Source organism: Monodelphis domestica, chromosome 3, assembly GCF_027887165.1.
Source record: "Monodelphis domestica isolate mMonDom1 chromosome 3, mMonDom1.pri, whole genome shotgun sequence".
Classification (NCBI taxonomy): domain Eukaryota; kingdom Metazoa; phylum Chordata; class Mammalia; order Didelphimorphia; family Didelphidae; genus Monodelphis; species Monodelphis domestica.
In genome coordinates, this window is record NC_077229.1 from 32,202,806 (window position 1) to 32,226,586 (window position 23,781).

At 41.3% G+C, this 23,781-nt stretch overlaps 1 protein-coding gene and 1 long non-coding RNA gene across 2 annotated transcripts in view; one reads left to right on the forward strand and one right to left on the reverse strand.

Moving 5' to 3' along the window:
• Window positions 1-23,781, reverse strand: part of SRRM4 (serine/arginine repetitive matrix 4) — a gene marked incomplete at its 5' end in the record, with an annotated part of 246,835 nt that overhangs the window by 103,028 nt on the left and 120,026 nt on the right. The gene's annotated exons all lie outside the window — the stretch shown is intronic.
• LOC130458208 (uncharacterized) lies at window positions 1,939-12,145 on the forward strand. Its single transcript, XR_008917300.1, has 2 exons — window positions 1,939-2,072; window positions 11,908-12,145. It is a non-coding gene; the product is annotated as an uncharacterized LOC130458208 (long non-coding RNA).

The window sequence follows — 23,781 nt, forward strand, 5'->3', positions numbered from 1 at the left end:
GGCCAGTTGTTGCTACATTCCAAGACTCTGTTCCCAGTGGGTTGAAGCATCTTAATGTACCTTTGGGAAACTGCCCAGTGGCCCTGAGAGTTCTTGAATATATACAGGAAATCAAGTAGAATCCTTTCCCTCTTCACATTCCTCTAGTAACTCACCAGGACACTTGGAGAAAAAAAAATCTGAGCTTTAGGCATCTTTTCCCATTGCCTACTATAGCAGTAATTAAACATGGTAGTAAGCAAGCCAGTTGTTGGACAAAGGATATAATAAACACACTGTGTGACCTTGAGCAAATTTCTTTCCTTCTCTGGGCCTGAGTCTTCTCTGAGGTAACATGAGTGGGATGGGCTAGACAATCTTTCAGGTTCCTTCTATCTCCATAATTCTGTCTTCAAACTCAGACATTAGCAAGCCAGCTACATCCTTCCTCCTTTTCATTCATTGATTTATCCAATATTAAAAACAAACAAACAAACCCAAACACCTTACGTTTGGTTTTAGAATTCATACTAAGTACGCAGAAGAGCAGTAAGGGCTAGGCAATGGGGGTTAAATGACTTGCCCAGGGTCACTCAGCTAGGAAATGTCTAAGGACAGAATTAAACCTAGGTTTTCCTGATTCTACCACTGACTCTCTATCCACTGAACCACCTGAATGCCTATCCATTGGTACTTATTAAGCTCACCAAGCTTCTTGGAAAGCCCTAATTCTTTTAGATCTCCTCCCTCATTGACTGCACCAAATTGTGACATAGTGGAAAAAATTCTGGATTTGGACTCTGAAGAATCTTGGGTTCAAATTCTGACTATGAATAGATGAATGAGAATGCATTTATGAAGTGCATAGTATGTGCTAGACACTGGGATTACAGATAGGATACAGATAGGAAAGAAAGGCAGTGCCTGTCTCAAGGGGCTAACATTTTAATTAGGGAAACACATATATGGGAGGTTTCAATTACAAATCAGGTGGAAAGATCTTGTGATCTTTCCAATGCTCTTCTGTCATTTCCACTGATAAAAAACAACAACAACAAATAACTTATTGTTTCCTAGTTGTGTGACCCTGGGCAGGTCATTTAACCCCTATTGCCCAGCCCTTACCACACCTCTGCCTTAGAACCAATACACAGTATTGATTCTAAGGTGGAAGGTGAGGGTTTGGAAAAAAAAAAAAACATTGTTGGAGTAGGTAGGTAGCTCAGTGGATAGAGAGCCAGGCTTGGAGACAGGAGGTTCTGGGTTCAAATACTTCATATACTTCCTACTTGTATAATCCAGGGCAAGTCAGCCTCAATTGCCTGGCCCTCACCACTAAGTTGAAACTAATATACTTAGTATCCATTCTAAGACAGAAGGTAAGGTTTAAAAATAAATAAAAATAATTGTTTTCTGATGTTAAACAATTTGTCGGACCTTTGGAGGCCAGAACTTCCTTTTAGGGATCTTCAGCAGCTATGGCCACTAAGCAGACAGGAGCTGGAGCAACTACAGAGTCAGTTGAGAGGCTCCATTTCCTCTTTGTGATAGCTGTGGGAGTTGAGCTGTAAGCAGGACTCATGGTCTTTGGAATGCTGTTATTCCTGGGTATCTTGGGCTCAGAGTCCTGGGCTGTCTCCATCATGGCTTAAGGGAGATTGGTGGTTAAGGTGGCCGCAATATTTGACTCAACTGACATTTCTGTGGAGTTCTGAGGAAGTCTCTTAGATCCTTATTTGCCTTTGTCTTTGAAATGGGATGATAATCTACACTATTGCTTTCTGGGATTAATTCAATTAATCTAATCCCAAAAGCAGTTATCTGTGGGTAAAGAACTGAGAAAGGCCCTGGAGGATACTCAAAAAACACTGAAAAAGAACAATGGATCTGTGATCTCATAGATTCAGAAGTTCTCTTCAGTGATGCAGATAGCAAACCTATCCAAACCTATCCATCCTCTGTGACTTGTATCCATGTCCTTCCCTAAATTCATCACAGGGAGGTCTGCTCATAGGCTTCCTCTCTTCCTCCTAGCATCTCAAGGATACTAAGAAGCAGTCAACCTGTCCATCTGTCATTCCTGCTCTTGCTAGGTAACTGACCCATTTTCTTTCAATCACACATTACCCTCTGGTCCTTTATCCTTGTTCTGTGAAATTTCTTACTTGTAATACTTTGAAGGGATTAGAGATATAAAGGTGAAGACAGAGATAAACAGAGGGGAGGGAGAGAGGGGCATAGAGGGAGAAGGAAGAGAAGAGAGAGGAGAGATACAGACAGAGATAATCATAGACAGAGAGAAGAGAGGGGGGAGATAGGAAGGAAGGAAGGAAGGAAGGAAGGAAGGAAGGAAGGAAGGAAGGAAGGAAGGAAGGAAGGAAGGAAGGAAGGAAGGAAGGAAGGAAGGAAGGAAGAAAGGAGGGAGGGAGGGAGGGAAGGAAAGAAGGAAGGAAGGAAGGAAGGAAGGAAGGAAGGAAGGAAGGAAGGAAGGAAGGAAGGAAGGAAGGAAGGAAGGAAGGAAGGACAAGCAGTTTCTACTCTTCATGGACATTCTATTGGAACTGGGCTATTGCTATGAAAGAGCTTTGTAGACAGCAAAATCTCATATAAAAACAAATGATCATTCTTATCATAGATAATTAATTCTGTGTGCAAAAGAGAATGAGGAAGGAAGGAAGAGAAGGAAGTAAAGGAAGAAAAGAAGGAATAGAAAAAAGGAAGAGAGGAAGGAGAAGAGAATGGAAATCAAGTAGGAAGGGAAAGAAAGGAAATAAAGAGAATGAAATGGAGGGAGGAAAGGAGGAAAGGGGAGGAAAAGGAACATTTGAGAGAGGCTACAATAGTCTGAAGAATCACTATAGACCTAGGTTAGATCAAAAGATACAAGTGGAGGGAAAAGTCAACTCGGTATTTTTTACACATCTCAACCAAGAAACTCAAAGCCCAAACTTGATTGTTTTAAGTTGCCATCATAGGCCAGGTCTATACTGTGCCCTCAAATCAACCTCAAACTTGCTTCCTCAGGCCTCCTTTTACTTATCCTGCCCAAGTATTATGGTCCACTGCTCAGCCATGAATCAAACTGTCCACTGACTGCTTGATTAGGTTGTTAAAGTGGCTGAAATACAGGAAGTCCCGAGCTCAGGGCTTAGTTGCCCTTAAGAACATAATTTATAAGTTAGTAGTTGGGAACCTGGAATAGATTTTCCCATGAACAATACCAAATGTCTGTTGGAAAGAACAAGTTAAAAAATCTGGGTTTGAGTCTTGGTTTGGTACTTATTAACCATGTAACTGAGCAACTTACTTCATCTTCCTAAGCCTCTGTTTCCTCATCATTGAAATGGGTATAAAAATGCTTGTCATGATAGACTAGACATATTGTTTGAATGCCAAATACATGTTTGCCTAGTAGACTATTTTGTGGAGAACTCACATAAAAGCAATACAAGGACACTCCCTAGGTCTCTAGGTCTCTCCATCCCAAATGTTCATAAGGACTATTTGTGCCTGATCTGTGTAGTAGAACCTTCTGAGCTCATACTGGTCTGATCAGCCACAGTCAGACACTCTGTTCATTGACACTGACATAGTGATGCCATTTTGGACCTCTTCAAGTACAAAGGACAACAACCAACCAAGCACCCAAATCATCTCACAATTAGTTGTGCTTTGCCAACCTTGAAGCACCAGGTACATGTACATGTGATTTATCTTCATTTGTGGTACTTAAATCCTAAAGGTTAGCCCCCACAACAAGGCTATCTGAGTCACCCTTTGCCTGGGAAGTGTAGCATATTAATTAAAGCAATGTCTAGCTATTGGGGGTTGGTGGTGATAGTCTTGCTGTCTTCAGATCTGGAGGGTTGTGTTCAGCTCAGAGAGACATTTTAGGAAAAATATTGAAAAGCTGGAGAGTAACCAGAGAAGCCTAGTGGAAGAAATGGAGGCTGTCAGATAAGGATTAGCCAGAGGACTTGGGGATGATTGTCTGAGAGAAGAAGAGAAGGATCAGGAGATTTGAAGAGTTGACATATGGGGGAGAAGATCCAAGACATTGGAGATCCATGACAGAAGAGGTCAACCAGAAAGGTGAAGGTTACTCTAGTCCATGCCATAGGAGGATTGGTTGAAAGGACCAATTTGAAGAAGAGAATTCAAGGAGCAGGGGTAAACAATAATTATCCTCAAATACTTGGAAAGATGCCTTATGGAAGAAGGGTTAGTCTTGTGTTATTCAGCCATGGAGAGCAGCATTCAGAGCAAAGGGTAAAGGATACAAAGGGACAAATTTACTCTTGATGTCAGGAAAAAATCTTGTTAACCATTTTAACTATCTCAAAGTAGAATGGGCTGCTTCTTCTCACTCTGGAATATCCCTTCACTTTGTCTCCCTCCTCCATTTGTTGAATTCCTTCCAGGGCCCCCATTTCGGGAGGGGCCCAGACCAGCCACTTTCATTCTCTGGACATGCTACCTTGAGGATGACAACCCCCTCCCTGAGTTACCTTTTGTGTGTTGGCTTCCCTCTTTAGAAGGAAAGCTCTTCGGGGCAGCCTTGCCCTTAATGGCATTAATTTCTCATTAGTGTGATTCACTAATGAGTAAGTCCAAACATTTGTGTCAGCTTTGGGGTTTTTAATTAATCTAGGAAAATATAACTATAAAAGCTGTTATTTACATGATTTTTTTGTCTTTTCAATCATGAGTTCTTAAAAGTACTGAAGTCATCATATAAATATATTTTTCTTCGTTTTCAATTAAAAATGACTAATTTTCACTTTAAAAAAATAATAAACCTAGCTTGGGATATAGAGTCAACCAAAAAAAGAAATATTAATATAACAAAATCCCACCTTTATAGGACATAACTTTAAACCAAGATACAAGTTTTATTGAGAGAAAGTAACTACGTTAATCACAGTTTCAAGTCTATCTGATCCCAATTCAGATGATCTTGTCCTTCCCAGATGAAGTTCTTATCTCCTTTCTTATAAACTTGCCAAATTACATTAAATATAATAGTATATATGATCACAATTTCTTATTTGAATCCAGCCTTGTAAGATCACTGAGGATTGGAAACCGTGTCTTATTATTTTTATACTTTCTTTAGTTTTCATTGGTGTTTTCTTTGATGTATGGGGTGCTCAGGGAGGGGTAGTATCTCTGGTATGGAGGGCTTGTCATGCCCTCCTAGGACAGCTCTCCAGCCTCTGACCCCCACCTGACACCCAGCTCTCACTTGTGGCTCCCAGTAGCTGCTAGCATACGGCAGCGGCCACACCCCAGGCAACGGCTTCGACAGGCCAGCTAAACCTTGTGAGGTTAGCCATCGGGTCGACTTCCATCCCTGGTGAACCAGGGCTTTGCTCACCCAGCATGTGAAGACTACTTCGGCTGAACAGATGGAAGAAACCAATAAGAGGGTTCAACGGCTGAGAGGGCGACTCAGCAAAGCACTGTGGAGTGCTTAGGGCGTGTTGGAGCACAAAAGACAACACGGCCATCCAATGCAGCTGAGGAAGTCTCCAGGTGTAACGACTTTTCGACTTTTTGTGCCACTGGACCCAGGCTTCCAACACGGAGAGAGTGGGACTGTCTCTGTGCATCGACTTTTCCACTTGAATTTTCATGCACAAGTGAATTTGTGCTCAATTGTCATCCTTGGTTACCGAGAGACTACTACTACTAGTGTGATTCAATAAAAATGCTATTCTGGGGCTGCTAGGTGACCCAGTGGATAGAAAGGCAGGTCCAGAGATGGGAAGTCATGGGTTCAAATCTGTCCACTTCTTAACTGTGTGACCCTGGGCAACTCACAATCCCCATTGCTTATTATTTACTGTTCTGCTTTAGAACCAATAATAGTATTGATTTTAAGATAGAAGGTTAAGGTTTTAAAAAAAGTAAGCCCTTTCGGGAAGGAGATGTATTTCTTGGTTTTTATTTGCTTTGGGTATTTATTTACTTGGCAGACTCCCTGGGCATATAGTAAGCTCTTTTTTTTTAACCCTTACCTTCTGCCTTAGAATAAATATATTGAGTATCAGTTTTGAGACAGAAGAGGAGAAAGAATTAGGCATTTGGGGCTAAGTGACTTGGCCAGAGTAACACAGCTAGGAAGTGTCTGAAGCCAGGTCCTCCCGACTCCAGCCTTGGCTCTATCCTTTGAACCACCTGACTGCCTTGTAAGTGTCTAATAAATGTTTATTGCCTGCCTTCCAGTTTCAAAGATAGAGGATGACCAATCACTAGATGTCTTCACACTAAGGCTAGAAGATCACATGCCAGTTGTATTGTAGAGAGGATTTCTGGTCAGGTATGATTTGGTTTAGGCAGTCTCTAAGATTCCTTTGAGCTGTAGAAGTCTGTAATTCTGTGATACATCTATTTCTAATAGTACATATTTAATTCCAAGTAATCATTTCTTGTAATTTTGTTTCATTGAGAAAATGCATTCTATGGTCCAGCTCGAGACATGAATGGAAGGTCTCTGGAGGGTAGGAGCTATTCATGGTCATCATTAAGTTTTTACATCTTCATAAGAGACAACGTTAAGCCCTTTGATCCATTCATCCATACAAACATTTGTCAAAGACTCATTATTTGAAAAGTACAACACTCAGTGCTAGGAAAGAAACAAAGACACATTTTAAAAAGTCATTCCCCTCAAGGAGCTTACTATCTAGATGGAGAGAAAAGACAGTATTAACTAGGGATTTTCATTTTACAAAGCACTTTTCCTACAATTATAGCCTCCACGCAAGGTTTGTCATCCCCATTTTATTGGTGCAAAAACTAATTGTCTGAGAAGTTAAATGATTAGTACTGAGATTCAAACTCAGGACTCTTGATTCTAGGCTACTTTCTTCATTGGCATTCATGGGTGCAAATAACTATAGTACAAAAGAGAAGAAAGATAATATAAGAAGAGAAGCTCTTTGAGGGTAGCAGATGTCTTTCTTTGTGATTATATATATTGCATTCTTTTTTTAACCCTTATTTTCCATCTTAGAATCAATACTGTATATTGTTTCCAAGGGAGAAGAGCAGTAAGGGCTAGTCAATGGGGATTAAGTGACTTGTCCACAGTCACACAGCTGGGAAGTGTCTGAGGTCAGATTTGGACCCAGGACCTCCCATTTCTGGTCCTGGTTCTCTATCCACTGAGCCACCCAGCTGCCTCCTATATTACATTATTAATGAGTATTTATTGTCTCCCTTCCAAAATTAAATGCCCGGAGAGATAAAACCATGAATGGCCACTTCTAACCAAGGATATCAAACCACAGTTCCAGGATGAGAGAGGAGAAGGAGGAGGAGGCATTTACACCTTGAATGATAGGTAAAATTTTATGTGGTAAAGATGGAAAGGAAGAACTATTTCAGTTACTGAGAGCAAAAGTCAATGCAATGCATCATGGAGGTAGTAGGTAGTAGGAATCTCTGAGGGCATCTTGTCTAATCTCGTTTAATATTTTTAAATGTCATCAACAAAATGTTCAAATAAATATACAAGATATGGAGTAGAATCTAGTATAATCCCTTAGCATGTTAACAAAATAGAACCAAATCAAATGAACATTTCAGCAATTCAGTTCCACAAACATGTAGCAAGAATCTTCTCTTTGCTAGGATCTCAATAAAGGCAGTGGGGTTAAAAAGGCAAAAACCAAATAGACCCTGCCCTCAAGGAGCTTATGTTTTAGTCTTTGTTGCCCTCTAAATAAATGCATTTACTTTATGTTCTTTTCCAAGCTGCTTTTGACTTTGTGGTTCAGTTAGATTTGACTAGATTTTTAAAAATTAATTTATTTAGTCAATTTAGAACATTATTTCTTGGTTACAATAATCACATTATTTCCCTCCCTCCCCTCCACCCACCCTTCCCGCAGCCAACACACAATTTCATTGGCTATTACTTGTGTCCTTGATCAGAACCTATTTCCATGTTGTTGGTGTTTGCATTAGGCTGTTCCTTTAGCGTCCACATCCCCAACCATATCCCCATCCACCCATGTGACCAAGCAGTTGTTTTTCTTCTGTGTTTCTGCTCCCACAGTTCTTCCTCTGACTGTGGATAGTGTTCTTTCTCATACATCTCTCAGAATTGTCCTGGGTCTTTGCATTGCTGCTAGTAGAGAAGTCTACTACATTCAATTGTACCACAGTGTATCAGTGTCTGTGTACAATGTTCTCCTGGTTCTGCTCTTTTTGCTCTGCATCACTTCCTGGAGGTTGTTCCAGTTCACATGGAATTCCTCCACTTTATTATTCCTTTGAGCACAATAGTATTCCATCACCAACAGATACCACAATTTGTTCAGCCATTCCCAATTGAAGGGCAGCCCCTCATTTTCCAATATTTTGCCACCACAAAGAGTGCAGCTAGAAATATTTTTGTACATGGATTTGACTAGATTTTTAAATGTTTTGTTAAAAAATTAGATCAATTGGAGGAACTGGTTGACTCAGTGGATAGAGAGCCAGGTCTGGAGGTAAGAGGTCTTGGGTTCAAATCTGATGTCAGATACTACCTAGCTATGTGACGTCCTTACTGCTTTTCTGCCTTTGAAGCAATACATAATATTATTTAGTATTAGTATTAATCTTGTTAATTCTAAGATGGAAGGGAAGGATTTAAAAAATAGAAAATTATATTGATCATTAGTCAGCCAGTCAATAAGCATTACTACTCTATCACCTAAATTTGTTTAATAACCATTTATAGTTAGAAGAGTTAATTTCAAGACATAAAACAGCATTACTTTTTATCCATGTGTGTGTTGCAGCTAAACATCTCTTCATCTCCCAAAAGAAACATTCCTTTATAACAATTTGTGTAGTTAAGTAGAACAAATTAACAAATTGGGGCAGGTCTGGTTCCTTGCCTCTGATCTGTGTACTTTCTAGCCTTCTAATTTGTTATTGTTGTTGAATCATTTTTAAGTTGTGTCCCCATTTGGAGTTTTTTTGGTAAAAACACTGAATTGGTTTGTCATTTCCTTCTCCAGCTCATGTTTGCAGATGAAGAGCTAAGGCAAACAGGGTTAAGTGACTTGCCCAGGGTCACACAGCTAGCTAATAAGTGTCTGAGGCAGACTTTGAACTAATGAAGATGAGTCTTCCTGATTCCAAGCAAAGTGATCTCTCCACCACACTACCTAGATGCCATAAGAACAACTTCAAATTATGCAAGTATTAAATGTCAGAGGTAGGATTTGAACCTAGTCTTTATGTCTCCAGAGCCAGTGATCATTCTTCCATTTAGCAGAACAGCATGGAATGTGTTCATGGTATGTCAGTGGCTATTTAGAAGGAGCACAGGGTACCTGAACAATAATAACACCTAATTTTATATGGCATTGCTAGGTGGCACAGTGAATAAAGCTCCAGCATGAAGTCAAAAAAACCTGAATTAAAATCCAGCCTTAGACACTTACAAGCTATGTGACCCTGGAAAAGTCACTTCACTCTGTCAGTTTCCTCATTTGTCAATTGAGAATCTAGTGGATCTTTGCCAAGAAAACCCCAAGTGGGACCCTGGAAAGTTGGACACAACTGAACAAACATTTATGTAGCAGCCTAGGGTTTGCAAAGCACACACACACACACACACACACAAATATATATATATATATATATATATACCAGAACATCACAACAACCCTCTTAGGTAGGTGCTATTATTAATCCTCATTTTACAGATGAAGAAACTGAGGTAGAAAGTGATGAAGTGACTTGCCTAGGGTCACACAGCTAGTCAGTATCTTATGATTTATTTGAATTCTTTCTGACTCCAGATCTAATGGTCAAGAAACATGTTGGCAAACCTATGGCATGCATTCCAGAATGGGCTGCTCCCTTCCCCTTTTCCATGTGTACCTGAGGACAATTCTCACCTTACCTGCCCCTCTGCCCCAGCAGCAGTCCAATTGGAGTGCTCTCTCTTTCCTCTGTCTGAGGTAAGGGGGCGGATTACATGTGGCATGAGGATTGTAGTTTGGGTTCTTGGTTTCTAAAAAGTTCACCATCACTGGTCTAGACCTTTCACCACAGAGCTACCTAGAGGTGTCTTTCAGCTTTGGGATTCTAAGATTCAGTGATCAGGGGCAAGCAAGAGGAGATTAAGATCATAGATTTTATAGCTATAAGGCCCTTAGAAGTCATCTAGTCCAACTCCCTCACTTTCCACTCAGAGATAGTAATAAAAATGATTTTTTTAAAATGTAAAAGCCATAATGGCTAGCATTTACATAGCACTTAAGATTTACAAAGTACTTTACATTTATTATCCCCCTTGATTCTCATGGTTCTGGGAAGTAGTTATTATTTATTATATTTTATATATGAGTAAAGTGAGGCATAGAAAAGTCATCTAGTCCAGCCTCCTCACTTTATAATTGGGAAAACTGAGGCCTGAGGAGGCTAAATGCCTTGCTCAATGTCATTCAGCTGGTAAGTGGCAGAGTCAAGATTGGAACCCAGGTCCTCTAACCCCAAATCCATTTTAGATGCCATTATCTCATATCACCTCTCTCAACTATGAACAGGCAAATACAAACAGAATAATAGGTCCATAAAATCATACCTTGCAGGCAAGAGCTATGCCTATATAGCTTGTTCAAATAATACCACCCACAGATGGACCTTGACCAAATGTTTGGGATAAGCTTGTAGCATCAAGGGAAAAAGGGGGTGTTCTGTAGGGAGAAAGTATTTCTCAATTTAGCAATAAAATAATCCCTTGGGGTTTAAAAGAATAATAGAAACCATTCAGGTTTTAGAAAGATTCAAAACCACATTTTTTGGTCAAATGCTTTTCCCTCTAAGCTACTCCCAAGATGATTTCCCCCCTTAATCCTTGGTTGAAGGAATTGGGGATACTGTAGCCTGGAGAGGAAAAGGCATGGGGGGGCATGATTGCTGCCTTCAAATATTTGAAAGCCTGCCATGTGGAAGAGGGATTAGACTTGTTCTGTTTGGCCCTGGAGGACAGAACTTGGACAGAACTTCCAATGGATGGAAGTGAGAGGGAGGCTGATTTCAGTTCAATATGAGGAAAGTTTTCATAACAATTAGAGCTGCCCAGGAATGCAATAGGCTGCCTTAGGGGTGGAGTGAGCTGCCTGGCACTAGAAGTCTTCAAGAGAAGGCTTTCTATTTATAACTGAAGAGTTTAATACTTTGAGTGTGACTAGGATCTCTGAGATGTCTCTTAACTGTGAGATTCTCTGCTGAAATGATCAGAGGCAAGAAACTCGTCATGGATGGAGCATGAGGAGTCAGGATTGAGGAGCATGGAAAAGGGGATGGGCTTAGAAAAGGGGAGAAGTATAGGTAGGTACAGAAAGATGGTGGCTTGGTGGTGGTACTAAGCAATGGAACAAGGAGTCAGAACATGGAGAAGCACAATATTTGTCTAACTGGGTTCAAATACTTCCTCTGACACTACCTCTTTGCCTTCAGGGAAATCCTAACTTCTCTGAGACTCAGTTTCCTTCTTTACAAAACGAGGAGGTTAGACTAGAAGGTCTCTGATCTATTATCCTGTTACATATGGAAGAGTATGTGGATAAGGGACAAGATTTGTTTAGTCCAAGAGAACAGAACCAGTAGCAACAGGAGGTAGGAAATGACTTACAGGTGGAGGATACCTGAAGATTGTCTAGTCCAGTGTTGGTGAACCTTTAAAGAGTTTGAGTGCCCAGAGGGCAAATTCAAGCTGTCTGTGAACCCTCAGTTTACCAGAGAGAGCAGAGGGAGGAAGTGCTTGCTTTGGGCCACTGGACAAAGGAGAGGGGCATGTAAAAATGTGCTCAGGCACTGGGAAGAGGGGGAATGGAGAAGCTGCCCTAGTGCCAGCTCTACATAAGTGCCATGTCTTTGCCAACAAGAGTCTAATCCGACCCTTTGATTTTACAGGTTAAGAAACAGCCACAGAGAGGAAGGGAGGCTCAACATGGAATGCTCTGGATTATTCCAGTCTGGTGAAGATGAAGATACCAAAACCCAAAACAAATAGCCTTCCATCTGGGAGGTGCTACTAGCCCCATGCCCTAGCCCTCAACTCAGCTCACTGGCCAATTATAAAGTGCCTCTTAAATGACAGGGCATGGGGTTGAGCGCAGGGTTGGAAATGATAGAAAACAGACCTTCTTGACCTCAGAGGATTGTGTCTTACTAGGGAAAAGTTGGCTCCCAAATTTCTCCATCATACCTCCTAATTAATGCATTCTGGGTAGTGCTTAACTCCAGCTGTCTAAAGTAGATACATGGAAACTTTCATCAGTGAAAACAAATGGTCTCCCAGTGGTTGCTAGTACACAGCAGGAGGGTAGACACAGGCAGACTGATTCTAGTCTTTTGTAGTTTCAGCACCGAGTTTCCAGAGTCTCTTGTGTGAATGACCACTTTAGATTCAGAAATGGGCCATTTCCTCTTTCCCTCCTTCCTCTGTCCAAGAGTATAATAACTCTCTCTCCACCTATAGAGATTTCTTGATGTGACACTCTGGACTTGATCAACAATACAGATAGTGAATGATGGGTTTTCAAAAGGATGAAATAGGGTATGGATTTTTTAAAGATCTATTTCCTCATTACTATTGCTACTTGTTGTTGGAGACAAAATCACACAAAGGAAAATATACACATGCATAATATCTACCACAGTCATGCAACTTTCATGCAAATAAATAATAAATCAATCATTCCAAACTTATTAAACACCTACTGATGCTAAGAACTGCTATTAGAGATATAAATTCTAAAGTGAGACAGTTAGTTCCTGCCTTCAGATGGCTTATGGTCCAATGGAAAGATACCATTCACAGATAAGTAAATACAGAATAGATACAATTAAATACAAAGTAATTCGAAGGGAGCACCAGCCTAGGAGAATCAGGAAAAGCCTTTTAAAAGACATGGCTCCTTAAACTGAACCTTGGAGGATCCTAAGGGATCTAATGAAGAGAAAGAGCCTTTCAGGCATCTGGGACAGCCTATGCAAAAGCACATAGGTGGGAAATACAATGCCCAGTACAGGAAACAATCAGTAGATCAGTTTCACTGGATTTTAAAATTTGTGTGGGGAGTAATGAGTGTAATGAACTTGGAGACATAATTCAGTCACATACCTCAAATGATGTAGGCTACCTCAGGAAGTGGTAACCTCCTTAGAAGTCAGTAATCGAAGAAACACTGGATGACTAATTATTAAGGATTTGGAGCTAGGAGACCCGAGTTCAAATCTCTACTTTTTTGCTCCATATCTGCCCTTCAGTCTCTTTGTCTCTCTCTGCTTCTATCTATCCCTTTGTCATTCTCTTTTTATTCTTTTTCTCTTTTGGTCTCTCTCTTCATCTATCTCTCTCTGGCTCTTTCTCTGTCTCTATCTCTCCTCCATCTGTCTATCTATCTTTCCCATCTCTCTCTCTTTCTGTCTCTCCTTCTCTCTTTTCTCTTTGTCTCTTGGACTCTTTCCCTCTCCCATATAGAGCCATGCAGCAGCATGGCTACTCTTCTATCCACCTTTCCTCTCATCTATCCCTTCCATCCCTCAGCAGAACTGACATCCCCTCACCCCCGACTCTCAACCCAAATATCCCAGCCTCTGAAGATATTCAGGAGAGCCTTCCACCAATCATGAAGTGATCTGCCCAAATCCCCCTGGGGAGAGAACTGAAAAGCTCTCAATTGTGATGGCAGACAAAACTCATGAGCGCTGTCCTCATTACCTTCCAGTCACATACAGGGTAGCAATGAGCTCCTGGGCTTCTGTGAGTGGGGCTTGTCAGAGATAGCTCCTGGAGCTCCCACATTTGTCATACTAGATGCCTTGTCTTCCATCTTCCTGGGCTCAGACACTGCTACCACCTGCCTCATCTAAAAATCACATTTTTCCTATCCGTATTAAGCCCCACTCCATACATGCTGCTTTCCTGGAGGTTTGTTGTTCTTCAGTGGTTTCACTCATGACTGGCTCTCTGTGACCCCATTTGGGGTTTTCTTGACAAAGATACTAGAGGGAAATGCCATATCCCTATCCAGTTCATTTTACAGATGAGGAAACTGAGGCAAACAGGGTTAAGTGACTGCCCAAGGATAATAAGTTAAATAAGTGTCTGAGGCTGGATTTAAACTCGGGTCTTTCTGACTCTAGAATCAGTGCGCTGTCCACTGAGTCACCTAGCTCTTCACCTAATAAGGGTAGGGCAGGGCAGGACAGATTTCAGCTGGTCATAATAGGTGGTTCTGTTTCTGGAGTCAAAAGATATAAAGGAGCAATAGTGTAGTCACCAGCCTACAACCATCTCCATATATTAAACAGCCTTCAAATGGGTCTCCCTTTGTAAGAGAGAACATCAGAGCCATCTAGCACTAGGATCCCATCTCACACTGTATGCAAAATTCTACACCCAGAGGTTCCTACATCTCTGACAAAAAAAAAAAGACCACCCTCAACTCTTAACCATTGTCAACATGTCCACATCAACCCTGGGAGGTAGTTCGACCCACACTTGGGATTTCACTGGTCCAGAAAGTTCCCTTTTAGGAAACCTCCCCTCTATCCATGAAATCATGCTCTCTAAGTATAATCATTTTTTAAACCCTTACCTTCCACCTTAGAATCCATACTCTATATTGGTTCCTAGTCAGATGAGTGGTAAGGGCTAGGCAGTGGGGGTTAGGTGACTTGCCCAGGGTCACACAGCTAGGCAGTCTGAGGCTAGATTTGAATCTAGGACCTTGGGTCTCAAAGCATAGCTCTCAATCCATTGAGCTACCCAGCTGCCCCCAACTTATAGTCTTAGAGAACTGTATAGGAACACTGAAATATTCAGAGACTTTCACAGGATCATATGGTAATATGTGTCAGAGGCAGGACCGGAACCCAGATCTTTATGACTCAGGGGAAGACTATATGACTACTTTGCCATGCTAACTCCAATTAATGAAGCGATTAATAGGTAAAGTAATAGTATTAGTAGCAGCAGCAGGAGGAGGAGGAGGAGGGGGAGGAGCTGGGGGCAGCAAGAGTAGTTAGGAGTAACATTCATAGCACTTTAAAGTCTTCAAGATGCTTTTCTCATTTTATCCTAATAACAACCCTAGTATTATCATCCCCATTTTTATAGATGAGAAAACTGAGGTTCACTGTGGTCAAGTAGCTTGCCCAGGGTCACATACCTACTAAGTATCTGAAGCCATACTTGAACTCAAGTTTTCCTAGCTCCAGGTCCAGTGCTTGATTCCTGATGCAGCTTAAGTGCCTAATTCTGTCATCATCCCATTTTACAGATGAGGAAGCTGAGGCTTAGAGAACTAAGTGTCTTGCTCATAGTCACAGATCCAATCCTTCTCTCTTAGCCAGTTTCTAGCAGGCTCAGGACTCAAGGACTGCCCCCTGGGCCTTGATCTGGCTATGTCATGTAAGACTTGACCCATTGGGAAGCTGAGCAGTTGAGCATCAATATTCCTAAGGGCTCAGAAACAATTCTGGACAGGATTGGGGGAAGGGAAAAGTTAGACCAATGGGAATCTTACCTAGTTTAGCTCCTGCCTGGCCAGGAGATGGCCACAGGCTCTCTGCAGAAACAAGGAAAACCCTTTTCTCCAATGGAGAGTGGCTATTGATGGGGATAATTATTTTCCAATCCCATCAAAGAGAGGCTTAATTCAACCCAACATTCTCTCCACCCCTAAAGAACAGCTAACTCTGAGCTCATTATCAACAATCTGCTGATTTCTCTGAATTCAGCTCTGGAGACAGCAGGTCAATTTGGCAGGTGGATATGTCTGAACATGAGCAAATACTTCCTGAAGGATTGTGTGTCTCCCTGGTGCTCTCCCCTCAGATTCAAAAATATTTGTGATTTCACACAAAAAAGATCTCATTTTAAAAGGGCAGGTAACAGGGGGCAGCTGGGTGCCTCAGTGGATTGATTGAATTGGCCCCAAAGACAGGAAGGACTGGGTTCAAATCTCACCTCAGATGCTACCTAGCTGTGTCACCCTGGGCAAGTCACTTAACCACTATTGCCTAGCCTTTATTGTTCTTCTGTCTTGGAACCAATACTTATTATTAATTCTAATATGAAAGGTAAGAGTTTGCAAAAAATCAAGTAGAAGGACAGGTACCTGAAAATTCTTAGAAGCTTTATCACTCCATCTCTCTCTCCTCAACTTTTAGCCCTTTTGTGATTCCTGCAGTGAAAACAACTTGGAATTGTTTTCCCTGACTCAATTTCTCCCTGACCCTTTCCTCTCTGATTTATCCCACACTTAGTTTCAAGTGAATTCTCAGACATCTTAGATGTGACATCAGATGGGGACATATCACCCCTACTCAAGAAGCTCCAGTTTAAGACAAATACATATACAATACAAACTCCAATTAATTACAATTACTCCCCTTCATATGCTCTCTAATCTAGTCAAACCAGCCTTCCTTCCTTCCTTCCTTCCTTCCTTCCTTCCTTCCTTCCTTCCTTCCTTCCTTCCTTCCTTCCTTCCTTCCTTCCTTCCTTCCTTCCTTCCTTCCTTCCTTCCTTCCTTCCTTCCTTCCTCCCTCCCTCCCCTTCTTTCTCCCTCTCTCTTTTTCCCAAGTATTTCCCTCCCTCTCTTTCCTCCATACTAGAGAAGCCATTATTTAACTCTCTCTGTCTCTGTCTCTGTCTCTGTCTCTTTCTCTGTCTCTGTCTCTGTCTCTCTGTCTCTCTCTGTCTCTCTGTCTCTCTCTCTCTCTCTCTCATAAGATCTTACTTGTTTATATTCATCAGTTTTTTCTTTCTCTGGAGATGGACAAACAGAAGCCATTCAACAAGCAATATTTCTGTGGTTGTGTATAATGTTCTCTTGTTTCTGCTCATTTTCTTCTACATAATTTGATGTAAGCCTTTCCATTATTTTTTAACAACCTGCTCATCATTTCTTATGATGTTAGAAAGCATTTTATTTACCATGGTTCCATGAGATGTAGGTTCATAAGAGTAGCTAGAATTGCTTAATGGTGTCAGTGAATTGTTCCCAGAGCTTTGCGATGACAAATGGCAAGCCACTGTGTTCCCCCAGCCTACCCCTGTCTTTCCACACACATGCCCTCTTTATTAATCTACCATTAACATCTGTACTGACTATGAGATGCCCGGGCACATTGGGTCAGAGGTTAGATCTGGAAGCATTAATGCTTGATATATTGATACACCTTCTTACCAATCTCCTCATACTTGCCCACCCCTTTAATTAATCTGCCATTAATATGCGTACTGATTGAGAGATGCCCATACATAATGGGTCAAGGGCTAGAACTAGAAGCAGTAATACCTTCTTCATTAACTCATCTTCTTACCGATCCCATCATACACAAATTCCCCTTAATCTCCCATTAATATCAGTACTGAGAGATGTCTGGGCATAGTGAGTTGAGGGCCAGACCTAGGAGCATTAATACTCAATAGACTGATTTTTCTCCTTACCCATCCCCCCATGCACACATGCCCCCCTTAATGGGTCTACTATTAATATCAGTACAGATTAAGAGATGCTCAGACATAATGGGTCAAGGGCTAGATCTGAAAGCATTAATATTTGATTTATCGATCTGTCTCTTTAGCAATTCCCTCATATACTCATGCTCCCTTAATTAATCTACTATTAATATCAGTACTAACTGAGAGGTGCCCAAATATAATGGGTCAAAGACTAGGTATGGAGGCATTAATACTGCCTCCTTACTATCTCTTCATCCACACATGCCCTCTTAATTAATCTACCATTAAAGCCAGTACTGAGAGATGCCTGGGCACAGTGAGTTAGACGTAGAAGCATTAATACTTGAGTTCTAGTCTTACCTCTGAAACTAACTAGGTGACTAAGAACAAGTGTCTTACCTGTTTTGTCTCAATCCCTATATCTGCAAAATCAAACAAACATCAAGCACTGATTTCATGGGGTGAGGGAGAGGCTCAAATATGACCTTGAATGTCAAGTGCTCTGCAGACTTCAAACCACTACATACGCGTTGGGTCTTATTATCAAGACTTGACTCACTGGGGCAGTTGGTGAGAGGCTGTGTTGTGTATTAGTGTTTAACTTGCCCTTTGATATTCGGTGCTGGTGAGCCTTGCCCACACTCTTATCTCACCTGAAAAGGACACCATATCTTAGATCTAAGCACCCACTAGATGGCTCTGTTTTGAAGAAGGCACCAGGGACAGAAGTTCTTTTAGGGAACTGGGTTAGACCAATTCTGCTCCATTGTAGAAATATATGGGATCTTGCATGTCCTTAATAAATATCTGTTGAATTAGTGAGTCTAAAAAGGGCATAAACTGAATTCTTTTACCTTCCATCTTGGAGTCAATACTGTGTATTGGCTCCAAGGTAGAAGAGTGGTAAGGGCTAGACAATGGGGGTCAAGTGACTTGCCCAGGGTCACACAGCTAGGAAGTGGCTGAGGCCAGATTTGAACCTAGGACGTCCCATCTCTAGGCCTGGCTCTTAATCCACTGAGCTACCCAGCTGCCCCCCCCCCCATAAACTGAATTCTTAATAAATGTATGTTAGCTGTTGGATGGCTACCTGAATTATATCCATATGCTTACCTTCTACTGTTGTCTCTGTCTTCCATGTTCTTTGTGCCTTCCCTCTAAGACTACTCTACTCTATCTTATATATATCCTATTTTAACATAGTTGTTTGCATGTCAGCTCCTCCATGAGACTGAGGGTCCCACTCCCATCCCATTTTTGGTAGCCACAGAATTTAGGAGGGTGACTGGAAAATAGTAGACAATAAACCCCTTGGAGCCTCATTTTCCTCATCTATAAAGTGAAAGGGTTTAGAGAGGTCATAGGTTCACAGGTTTAGAGGTGAAAGGACATTTATGATTCTGTTTGCTACCTTTGTGACCTTGGGTAAGTCATTTTTATCTCCTTGAGGAAGTTGTTTTCCTCATCTGTCAACTGAAGGTGTTAGACTAGACAACACTTCAAATTCCTTCTACCTTTACATCTATGACTTAGCAAAGGGTCAGACACGCAGAAGGGACTTGATAAATGCATCTTGATTTTTAAGAATTTTCGCCCCCTTTCCCGGTTCCTAGTACTCTTTCCCTTCTCAAATTACCCTGTATTTATTTATCTCTATAAAATTATAAATATAATAAAGTATAAAAAATCTCTATAAAAAACAAAATATAAGCTTTCTGAGGGCAGGAATTATTTCCTTTTTGCTTAGTGTAGTGCCTTTTTCACTGTAGGCAATTCATAAATCTTCACCCAATCAAGATGAAGACAGAAAGTATCCAGGAGTATGATGAAGATGTGCTGATAATGCCAACCAGAGACATTTCTGTTATTCTGTTATTCTCTTAAAGAATCCCTCCCCTCCCATCCTCTCTAGCTGATAATGTGCCTCTGTGGGACTCTAAGGCACAGGGGCCTCCCTGGACAGAGCAGCATGCTAGTTCTGAGATGGAAGCCTTTGGGGCTTTCCCTTCATGCTTCATCAAACACCCTTTTGAAAATGTGAAAATGTCTATTTGTTTCCCCCCCTTAACACAATTAAAAATACATTCATAAATATGCAGGAAGGGAACAGATGTGCAGTGTGGAGAGGAATCTGAGAAACTCAGAGCAGGAAGGGACCTCAGAGATGCTCTAACTTCTCTGCCTCTAAAACCACCACAAACATTGGTCATTCATCTCCTGCTTGAATGCCTTCAGTGAGGAGGAACAATTTTTGGCAGCAACCTATTCCTTTTTGTTGTTGATTTTTAACTGCACTTGACTGGGCAGCCAGGGGCCATAGTGGATTTGAAGTCATCTTCTTGACTCCAGGACTACTAGTATTCTTCCTGATATGGAGTCAGGAAGACTGGAGTTCAAATCCAGCATCACACCATTACTAGCATTCTGACCCTGGGCAAGTCACTTCATCTCAGGAAACTCTCTAAGACTTATCTTCCAAGTTCTAAGGCTTTTATGATGCTCTGTGTTAGTGGCTGTAATCATAGAATGTATTGTGTTCACTGAACTGAAATTCAACCTGTGATATCCATGTACTGGCCCTACTTGAGTTCTCTATGGTCAAGCAGAATAATCAAGCAGGATGAATCTAATCCCTTTTCATTGTAGCCAGCTATTATGTCTTCCCTAAGTTTTTCTTTCTCAAACTGAATATCCCCAATTTCTACAATGTATCCTTTTTTAAACCCTTAACTTACATCTTAGAACCAATACTATGTATTAATTCCAAGGCAGAAGAGTGGTAAAGGCTAGGCAATGGGGGTTAAGTGACTTGCCCAGGGTCACACAGCTAGGAATCAAATTTGAACCCAGAACCTCCAATCTCTAGGCCTGGCACTCCATCCACTAAGCCACCTATCTGCTCCCATTAGTATTAGTTCTGGCCTGCTTCCATTCTGGGGCTAAATAAAACAAGTCTAACCCCTATTTCATAGGACAGTCTTTCAAATATTTGAAAGCAATTACCATATCTTTGCCCGAGTCTTTTCTTCTCCAGGACAAAAATCCCCAGTTTCCTTTACCTAATACTCAAATAATGATTGCCAAATTTTAAAAATGGTATGATCTCAAAATCCTTCCTATTTCTGGATACTTTTCATCTACCCCGTATATTTCCTGTATTCCCTTGGTTATTTATGCATTATCTCTTTCATTAGAATGTAAACTCCCTGAGGGTAGGAACTACTTTCTGCACCTCCTTCCCCTTTTTGGTATCTCCAGCACTAAGTATATAATGTATAGTAATTACTTAATTAATGCTTATTAATATATTGTTGATTGATTTGGTTGATCATTATTTGTTAATATCTTTTCTAAGTTATGATGCCCAGAATTGCACAAAGTACTCAAGATGTTTTCTGACCTGGGGGCAGCTGAGTGGCTCAGTGGTATGAGAGTCAGACCTAGAGGTGGGAGATCCTGGGTGCAAATCTGGCCTTGGATACTTCCTAGGTGTATGACCTTGGGCAAGTCACTCAATTCCTACTGCCTAACCTTTACCACCCTTCTGTCTTCTGAAGTCAGAAGGGAAGGAATTTTTAAAAAAAGTGTATTCTGACCTCTTCCTTCCAAAGCCTTCATGCTGCAATTCTTTTCATGTCACCTAAGATGCCATTCACTTTCTTGATCACCCTGGTAGCTGTTATATTTAAAATTAAAAATATACCCATTATTATTTTCTATAAAGTTTATTACTAACCACTTTAGATAGAAAAGGTAGATAAGCATAGAGTTAAAATCTCTTCCTTACTCTAAATTCCTGACCATGTGTCCTAACCTGAAAGAATCTTCCTCTCTCCCTCACCTGTCTACTCCAGCCCCTCATCTGTGCCAAAAGACCCAGGTGGGCTCTGCCCCTTTGCTTTTATTGACATTCACGGACATTCATGAATGAACTCTGGTATGTGGATCAATTAGTTGGCCTTCCAGGAGGGGGAGGGAATGAACTTCCCTCAACACACAGCTCCTTGCCAAATAGGATGGCCAAGTGAGAGGGTGTGGAGGATTTAATATCAATTCCATCAACTAGCACTGAGCCTAAAACATAGTAGAAGCTTAATAAATGCTTATTGATTGATTGAATGATTGATTAAACATCATCCCCACTAGTGGAAACACAGCTCAAAGACCCCATTCTGCCAGGTGTGGGTCAGGGATATTATCACCTTTTTCTTCAAAGTGTCCTTCCCCCAACTTCTCTATTTCTGCCCATGGCACTGCCTACCTCTCAGTCACTCAGACTCAGCTCATTGGCCATCATTCCCTCTTCATCTGCCCCCACCCTCTCTGGAGTATCCAGTCACTTGCCAAGCTCTATCTAGCATCCCTCTGTAATATCTTTCCTCTTAACTCCCACTGCAGCCCCAGATACTCATCTCTTCTCATCTAAATTACTGCAATAGACTTATTAAGAAAACACTTTGCCTTCTGTCCTTAGAACAGATACCAAGCATTGGTTCCAAGGCAGAAGAGTGGTAAGGGCTAAGCAATTGGAGTTAAGTGACTTGCCCAGGGTCACAGAGCTGGGAAGTGTCTTGAAGCTGGATTTGAAACCAAGACTTCCCATCTCCAGGCCTGGCTCTCTAGCCACTGAGCCACCCAGATGCCCCTTTTAATAGCTCTGCCTCTCATCTGTCCTTTGCTTCCAACACAAACTAGATCATCACCACTGCTTGGGGAATCTCCCTACTATGTCCAACATGATCCAGTGGAAGGAATGTTAGTCTGAATGGAGTCAGAGAAATTAGAATTCTCATACTAACTTGCTACCTATAAGACCTTGGGCAAGTCACTGATACCTTGATGTTCCTAGGTTTTCTTATTTATAAAGTAAAAATGTGGAGCAGGGGACTTCCAAGATTAAAATCTGTTTCTGTGATAGCTCATATGTATCTACTCTTCTACTCAAAATCCTACATGGCTTCCCATTGCCTGTCCAATGACAGTATGAGTTCCTGATTGTGGCATTCATGGCCCTTCTCAATTGATTCTAATGTACCTTTCCAGTTTCTACTAACTCTTTTTCTCCCCTTGCCCCCAACTGAACTGCTGAGTGTAAAGGCTTGCCCAAGTCACTATTTTAATGAAGCGAAACTTGGGAAAGAGATCTACTCTGGAGTGAGAGAACTTAGGTTTGACTATTTGTTTTAGAACTTTTGGACCTTGAGTGTCCATTTTATTCATACCTTAGTTTTCAGTTTTATCATCATTAAACATGAGAGAGGATAGACTAGAAAGCTTCAGAGAGACCACTGCAAACTCTAGTTCTAGGAACCTTTGATTATGTATTTATATGATGATGTATCTAAAGGCTTATTCACAAAGGACAGCTTTGGGGAGATCTGGGGGGGGGGGCAGAAGGTGATTTTTATCCCCTACAGTCAGACTCCTAGAGGGATATGGATGTGATTTTATTCTAGGATTATAGAAGGGGAGAATTCATTTGTCCCTTCAATAACAGGTCCCTTCAATAGCCAGCATATCACTTTAGGGTGGTAAATGGAGACCCTTAGAGGTTAAGTGACTTTTCCAGTGTCGCATAATAAGCATCTGAGGCAGTATCTGAACCCAGGTCTTCCTGATTCCAAATTCAGCACTCTATGACAGTCTGCTGCAGAACAGGGGTCCAAGTTCCTGAAATTCAAATGATTTTCCCCCCTTGGTTCTCCCAGGGAATTGGGCAATTTCTTGTTGAGGCACTTTGGCCTTGGCAAGAATTCAGCTCCTAGACTCTACAATGATGACCATAAACACAGTTTCTAGGAACTAGTGACATCATATGTGACCTCCCTGGAAAGAGGTTGATGGACAGGCACAGGAGGATCTAAAAGGTCTTGATCAATGATACATGTAAAACATGAATTGCTCATTGACTATGAGAAGGGGGAGGGAGGGAGGGAGAGAAAGAATACAAATATGTAACCATGGGAAAATATTCTAAATTAATTAAATAAAAAATTTTAAAATAAAGGATGACCTAAGAGTCTTCATATTTATGAACATCTTTAAGTGACCTTAGGGCATAGAATGTAGGGCTAAGAAGGACCTTAAAACAAAGAACATCAGAGTAGAGAGGGGGTCCTTCAGATAGAGCCAGAGCATAAGTGGCCTTATACCAGTGATGGCAAACCTATGACATGCATGCCAAAAAGGGCACACAGAGCTTTCTCTGTGGGCACACCTGAAGTCTCCAATCAGAGTTCATCACTAGAAAGCCAGAGGGATTCATGGAAGAGCTGTTCCCTCTTCCCTCTCAATGCACCTGAGGA